The sequence below is a fragment of the Monopterus albus genome, unplaced genomic scaffold (assembly GCF_001952655.1).
Source record: "Monopterus albus unplaced genomic scaffold, M_albus_1.0 scaffold200.1, whole genome shotgun sequence".
Classification (NCBI taxonomy): Eukaryota; Metazoa; Chordata; class Actinopteri; order Synbranchiformes; family Synbranchidae; genus Monopterus; species Monopterus albus.
The window spans coordinates 293,094-301,146 of NW_018128080.1; positions in this window are offsets into that span (position 1 = coordinate 293,094).

Genomic DNA, 8,053 nt, shown 5'->3' on the forward strand with positions numbered 1-8,053 from the left:
GTTTTCCTCTCCGTGACAAGTGAGGCTACAGTCCAGGGCATGAAAGTGCAACTCCATTTTATCTAAAGAGGAAGTCAGGGTTTGACACGCGGCCCCTGCTTGTTCCATGGCAGGTACAAGGAGGAGATTAATAATAGTTATTTTTTGCCACATTAGCGTGACTCTGTGAACATAAATGTTGGTTGGGTGTTCTCTTGATGACTCTGCCACTCAGAACGCTCTATAAATAGTTGATGGAATCTCATGAAGTTTGACAAACTTCATGGTCTGTTGCCACTATAATGGTTATAATGCTAATGGTTTTTAGTGAAATGTCTCAACAGCTAGAGGATGTACTGGATGAATTGTAGTAATCATGGTGATGAAGTGGTGGAATATATAGTAAGCATATTTATTGAAGTACAGTACATGATTTAAATACAATGCAATACAATACAATTTTGAGGTGTTTGCAGCACATCTTCCACCGCTCACTTTTCATCATCAGGTCCAAATTTAATTTGTCCAGTAGTTTGTCAGCTGTACTTTGTGTTTAGTTCTATTTGGCAAATGTTAGCATGCAAACTAAGATGGTAAACATTATGCCTCCTATAACATAGCATGTTAGCATGCTGGTGTTTACCTCAAAGCGTTGCTGTGCTTAAGTATAGCCTCACAGAGCTGCTTGCATGACTGGAGACTGAGTCTACTCAGCAGGGTTCAAAAATGATATTCTACCCTGCAACCTTAATTAAGTATAATTAAGCTCATATGAAAATGTTTATCCAATTATTAATAAAAAAAATAGGTTTTGCTATTATGTAGTACACCCTTGCTGGTTTAAGGTCATCCCGGTAAATGTCAGAACCTATTGCACATTAATGAGTTGGGGACTGAGAAAATAGGAAAACTAAACTTTAAAATAACTACTGTCACACATCAGTGCCTCGGAACAGAATACGTGGGAATATGCAAGTCTCCCCAAAGCCAAGTATTTTAACAGTATACCATATAAAGCCCCATTAAACCCCATCAAACCCCTTTTGGTCATCCAAGAAGCTTAAGCTATCAGGATGCTTTGACCATAATTAGCTGTCAAAGGAAGAACTTCTGTCAGAATCTTGCAACCCACAGTAATCAATCTAAAAGGTCCAAAACTACCTGGGGCAGGGGGATCTTTGTCTTATTACAATTAGAGAAATCAGAGCCTCATTAAATGTTTCTTGAAGTTGCCCCAGTGAACATGGTCCTACTTAAACAGTTGTTAGAATAGAGGCCATTTTGTCACTGTCTACAGTAAACGTGGTGATTTCCTAGCCTTCATTCATGAAATAGCTCTCCTCTTCCTATGACACGGTTTAGATAATCTTTCTGATCCACAGACATTTCTGGCAAGTACATTTTTGAAAAGGTCTGAAACTTGCTTACCTCTGGATTCATCTTTGAATTACAAAGGTAGTTATACAAATTATAAAATACCTTGTTAATGTCCCATGGGTTTGTCACCAAGTTTCTATCCCCATTAAATAGATGGTAATGCATAACAAGACCCCTTTTACCTAAGTGTTTGTCCAACAGATTCCCTGCTCTTTCCTCCACTCTCATAAAAATGTCTTTTTGGTCTAAATAGGGTGCACTCAGCTGTTTATCACACATTTGTGGGTCAGTATGTTGCTCTGATGTGTTTTCTCTGATTCTTTAAGTTGAGTTAATATTCCAGACTTTTACAGATTGTATTTGCTTATCAGGATTCCGTCTACAGTAACACTTAAACAGAATCAGTATTTACACATATTATATTGTCTGAAGGCCATGACATACTAACCCCTGGACACAGGAACACAGCTCAACCTCTCCAACCCCAGTGGACCAGAGTCAGCAGTCCACCTCCACCTGAAGGACAAAGGACATTCTTTTGAGGACAGTGAAGTCCAGATCCTCTCCAGAGAACAACGCTGGTTTGAGAGAGGAGTTAAGGAAGCTATTTTTGTAAAAATAGAACACCCCTCACTAAATAGGGATGGTGGACTAAGACACAACTTGTCTTCCATCTACAACCCTGTTTTGAGATCTCTGCCCAAACATGCCCACCAGGACAATAGGCGTCGGTCGACAGGGGAGGATTCAAAGACAGGTAACGACTCTCACCGATACTGGACTGCAATGACTCAGTTGTTAAGGGACATTGCTGGCCTTCAAAGGACTGAAACACCACCGAGGGGGATAAATATCTCTGACTCAACACCAGTCAGTCAGAACTGATGAAGCCTCTTGGATGAGAGGTGAAACGTCTTCGACCTAGAAATCTAGTCCAGTTGAGTTTTTCTAAGTTTTTTCACCTGGATGGCTGAGAATCACACGGGGAAAACAAGTTTACTTTCAACTCCTTCATATATTCTTCCTGCATCAGGACTGTTTTTGTCACTGGTGTGCTTTCCTTCAAATCGAGTAACACTTTTCATCTTTTTCTGGCTTGTCTGTTGTCTTTTTGGACTCTGCCTCCTTAAACAGTCAGCGGTCCAGTATTTCTTGCAAATATGTACTCTTGTTGTTCCTGTGGGACTTCTAGTTGTAAAGAGACAAATCTGTCTAATGGCCTCTTGCAGCTCCTCCTGTAAAGTCATTTCTGATACCGGATCGTCAAAGGACGGCACTGCTTTAGTGGCCTGTGCCCCTTTATCACTCCTTTCTTGGGCCTTTTCCAAACTCTCTCCCCAGGACCCATTTTTACAGCTCTGCTCACAGTCTATAATAACATTAATTAGGGTATTTGTGCATTAAATAGTAATGATTTTTGTGTGTGTGTGTGTTGGGGGAGGGCATGTGGCTGACATTGACAGTGATGAGGGGGAAGGGTATAAATCTGGATAAAACAAACCTGACAACAGCTGCAGGTGATATCCTGAGTTTTAAGTCAGTGGTGGCACTTCCACAGCTTTCTCTTCCTTAGCACCACACTCTCATCTTCCAATCTGCAGACGAGGAGAATTGTCCCATCACTTCTGCTGAGTGGGCAGGTCTCAATTGGACACATGTCAGAGGGACGTTTTTGCTGCCAAAGCAGAACATTTTGGAACATATGAGCCCTCCTGATTGAATCAATTGTCCCTTCTGTCTTCCCTTTCCCCTTTCTCCTGTCTCCTACTTTTCATTCCTTGGGGTGCCACAGAGGAAGGAGAAGTGCAACAGTTTGAGTGATGAAAGAGATAAGCGACAGAGATGCTTTGGAAGTGGGGACTCCTAGCTAACAGTGTGCAAGAGTGCATAGGTGTGTGTTAGGGAAGCAGAAACTGGAAGAGGGAACGAGAAAGACTGAAGGTGACAGATGTCAGTAGCCAAACGTCATTCAGATGTAGAGTCCAAGACATCTATCTAGTGAGCAGTTCAAACCATGCTGCTGTTTGTACAAACAGAGTCCAGTATATCTGGAAAAGTAAGAGCAGACATAAAACCACCACCAACTTGCCTGCTTCACTCTGAAAACAAACTTTTCAAAGGGCTTTTCTCTGCTCAGTTATATTTCTTCTTTTTTTAGTTTTGCAAATGAAAACGTAGAGTCAGGGAGATAAATGAATTCAGAAAGAACCTTGTGGTGCATTCTTTTTTCACAACTGGAAAATTATGAGTTCAGGACCTGTTCATTTGAGCTCCTCTGTTTCTGCCGAGTCGGGATAGTATTGCTTCTGAGTTAAATTAATCATCAGAAAACTGCAGAGCAAAATATGGTATGAAAAAAGTATTTTTTGTGCTTTCAGAACAGTAACTGATGTGTATTATTACTTAGTACATCAAAGTGTTGAGGTAGCACAATAACACAACATGATGGCCAGTGACAGACACCACTGCTGCAATGAAATTCAGCCCCTTTATGAATGCTGCAGCTCGAATCAATACAACCAACTGTGTCATACTGTATGTGAACCTAATGGAACCTGCTAAAGACAGCTAATTAAATGGTTCTGTTTGAAAAATAAAACACATAACTGCTGTGTTAAATCAGTGAAAGAGCGAACCAGGAGCCGTTTTAATACAGAGTTATCAAAATGCTTCAGTTTGATTGAAGCATTGAAAACCTAACTTTGAATAACTTATGTATCATGAAGATTATTTAAGATAAGATAGATAAAGTTGTCCTCAGTATGTGGCTATAGATATGAATATGCTCTAACTGCTGGCACTCGTCAGGACACACCATCTGTAGGCTATTTACAGGATGCAGAGGTGATCTGCAGCCAGTGTTTGGGATCCCAAATCCACATTAAAAATGACACATAAATAACACATGCAAGCAGCTCATGAGCCAAGATATATATAAAAACACCCTGCGATGCAGCAGGTCAGTCCGACCTCAAGGTGCGCTGCCGTCACTGCTAAATTAAAGTTTCTTCAAACAAACCAGTTTCACACAGACCAACCTTTGTTACTACTGCGAGGATATATGTTGTGTCTGTTTTAGCATTTTGATCAGCTTGGGCAGCAGCTGTAGATAACATGGACGACACATCCACTGACTGTGGCCTCTGGTAGACCACAATCAGTTTCAACATAAACACAGTGATTACAATATGATTATATTGTATGATCTTAAAGATACTGAAATGTTTATAAGGTCACATTCAGGACCCCCGTGGATTTTGTGCACTGGATGAAGCTGTGAGTAAATTGCATTATATAATTGCTGCTGGTTACAGGACCAGACACTTTCTATCCTCCATGCACAAACACTGGTCAGTGATATTAACAGACTGCTGAGTGAATATTTATGTTCAGTACTTCTACATAAATAGTTTGATCGCTTAATTTAGGAATGAAGAACATAACTGTCAGGAGAAGAAGACACAGGGAAAGAATCTTTCCTCTCATGTTTCCATGTCCTGACATCAGTGACATCAGTCAGTCAGGTTTCCATCCTGCTCTTTAAAGGGGACAAGAGGAGCTGGTTTGATTGGACAGAACTAAAGCCAGCCCCGACTCCACCTGCTCACCATCTATTCCTCCCCTATTATAACGTGTTCTGCTTCTCCTACAAAATGCACTTAGTAGCATTGAACACAGATATTCACCTTGCACCTGGAGTTTAGGCACGAGTTTACACTACACCCTCTTGCAGGAAAATAGAGCCTAATGTGTTAATTCCTGAACTGTGGAGACGCTGGTAGACTCACTGTTCCTCCCTTCTTCTATTTTTATGTGAAGTTAAGTTAGCCAAATGATAGCTGTACACTTATACAGTAGTTAACTGGCAAATACATCAATTGTGTCAATATTATTTTCTAAATATTGGCAAGAAAGCAAAGTGGCATATCTACTAAATTGTCTTATCAGTCACAAGTTGCCTAAGCTCAACCAAACCTTAACCACAAAGGTGGCACATCATAAAACACTCACATGAGCATTTTTCTAATGGTCATATGGGTCTTTTTTAAAGGCAAGACAGCTGTTCAGGTATGAGGACTAATTTGACATACCACTATTTGGGATTTGTATGGGTTGTGATATTGGACTTTGACAATAAAATCAGTCAAATCATTTGTACAATAATAACAGTTTTTACACCAGATTATGTATTGACTTTTTGGAGGGCTAGAAGAAAAGAGTAAAAACCCACTTGCTAACTAAATCAATGCATCATTCTTCATTTTTGTTTTGCTTCTGCAGAGCATCTGTACAACCTTCTGGGTTGGCTCAAGTGAGCATATTGAGAACAGACTTGATTGAAAAAAGGTCCTGCATCACACGCCTAATGTCTTCCCTCCTGGGCCAAGCCACCGAAACAAAAACCTACTCAAGTACATTTTTCTCCTAGAAGGAACAGATATTTGCATGCTGCAATAGATTTTCACTGTCACTGCTTCATTCTTTCCTCTGTTCTTGATCAATTCAAGCAAGAACATGTCCTGGAGCTACATGTTCGACCGTATAAAGCACACAATGAACTATAGTATGTCAAGATATCTGTACAGGACATGGAACAACTGTTATTCAGTCAAGATACTTTCATTTCCAAAACAGCCACAAATGCACACTTCCCTCCCTCTCCTATTATTTGTTATTCTCTCACACAAATGTGCTCTAAATCTCATCTCCACCTACAATAAATGTATACATACACCATGTAATATGTCTTAGGTGGTAATTTTCCGGCACCATAAAATGAGTCATTTGTCTCCGCTATATTTTTCCTTTCTCAGCCAGTGGAGAAGGAGGAGCACAATGCAAGAGCCCTGAGATTAATACCTGATGGAGGGAGTCTGAGAGACGCATGTGTGTGGAAGTGAGTGTGTGTTGTATATATGTTTACGTGGAAGAAAGAAACTAAGAAAGAAAGAAACAGAGAGAGGGATTGGACTTGTATCTTAGGGTCTCTTTTCGATCTCATGGAGGTGCTATGGAGGAAGAGGAGTAATGCTGACTCTTGCATGACAGACCCAACACACACACACACAGAGGCACACACTCTTCTTTTGCATTATTTATGAAATGAGGCCATTATCTCTAGTTTTACACCTTGCATCAACTGAGTGCCAGGAAAAGCACTGTACATACAGTATGTGTCCACTCTATGCAAACACGTGTCTCTTTCTCTCTCTCTGTGTGTGTGTGTGTGTGTGTGTGTGTCTGTGTGTTCATTGGCAAGTTACACAACAAAAAAAGAACAAAGAAAGAGTATTGCCGTGGCAGAACAAGAGGCCAGAGAAGCAGGCAGATACTGCATGTGACAGTCAGCGTGGGGGAACAGAGAACAGACGGGAGTAGCTGAAGTCTCAGAGCTACAGAGACAAAAAAGACATAAGATAGAAAAAAGTATGAAAAGTTTCAATAGCAGCGGTGCCTGTGTCCACGTATCTGCCGAGTTTTCAGACAGAAAAACAGGAGTGTGTGGGTGGGGTTTTGACGTGGAAGTTACACCAAACACAGAACAGACTAAGGCAATGTCACTAGAACAACAGAACAGTGCAGCAAGTGAGACATGAATTTTATCATCACTATGACAAAAAAAAAAAAATACAGTCATCACATTTATAGTTAAAGTTGTCACCACTATTATTGTGGGGCAACGAATTTATACAGTGAAGCTTTGCCTTTGTGAGACCAACCTGTACCTCAAAATGCTTTTTTCTAGCATCATAACCAAGGGTACACTGATGATTGGGAAAAAAAGATCACCCCAGCTGAGTATGCTGGTCATCCCTGTGTCAGGGAAGGCAGTGTGAGCAGCCTCCGTAGGGGGAGAGGTAGGGACCCAATTAAAGAGCCAGTCCCGGGAAGTGACAGAAAGTTAAATAAGTCCGTGCAGCAGAGCTCTGGAGTAAAGAGAGCAGGCACAGCTGGCAACAATAGGGCAAGGCAGATACTTCAGGTCAGGAGTCCAGGCGGGGCAGTCAACAACAAGAAAGCAGTCAATATAACAGGGGCAAGGCTAATAATCGTTATCAGTAAGTACAGGCAAGGTGTCGGATCTCAGAATATCAGGTAACAAAAAGCTGGAGAGTCTAGGCTAAAGCAAAGAACAATCTGGCAGGTTACTGGTGGGAAAGGGCTGCTTAAATAGGGGTGAAAACAGGTGCGAGCAATGGAGGAGCAGGTGAAGCTGATGTGAGTGATGAACCAAAAGCTCCCGGTAGGCAGGGTGAGCTGGAGACAGGAACTCCTTTCAAAGAGGAGTGGGGTAGGATCATGACACCCTGTGCCTCCAAAACAGGTCTGACACACTGAGACATGGAATCAACAACACCTCTGAAAGTGCACTGTGGTGTCTGGCACCAAGACATATAAGGAGCATTTACAGTGGGTACGGAAGGTATTCAGACCCCCTTAAATTTTTCACTCTTTGTTATATTGCAGCCATATGCTAAAATCATTTAAGTTCATTTTTTTCCTCATTAATGTACACACAACACCCCATATTGACAGAAAAACACAGAATTTTTGACATTATTGCAGATTTATTAAAAAAGAAAAACTGAAATATCACATGGTCATAAGTATTCAGACCCTTTGCTGTGACACTCATATATTTAACTTAGGTGCTGTCCATTTCTTCTGATCATCCCTGAGATGGTTCTACACCTTC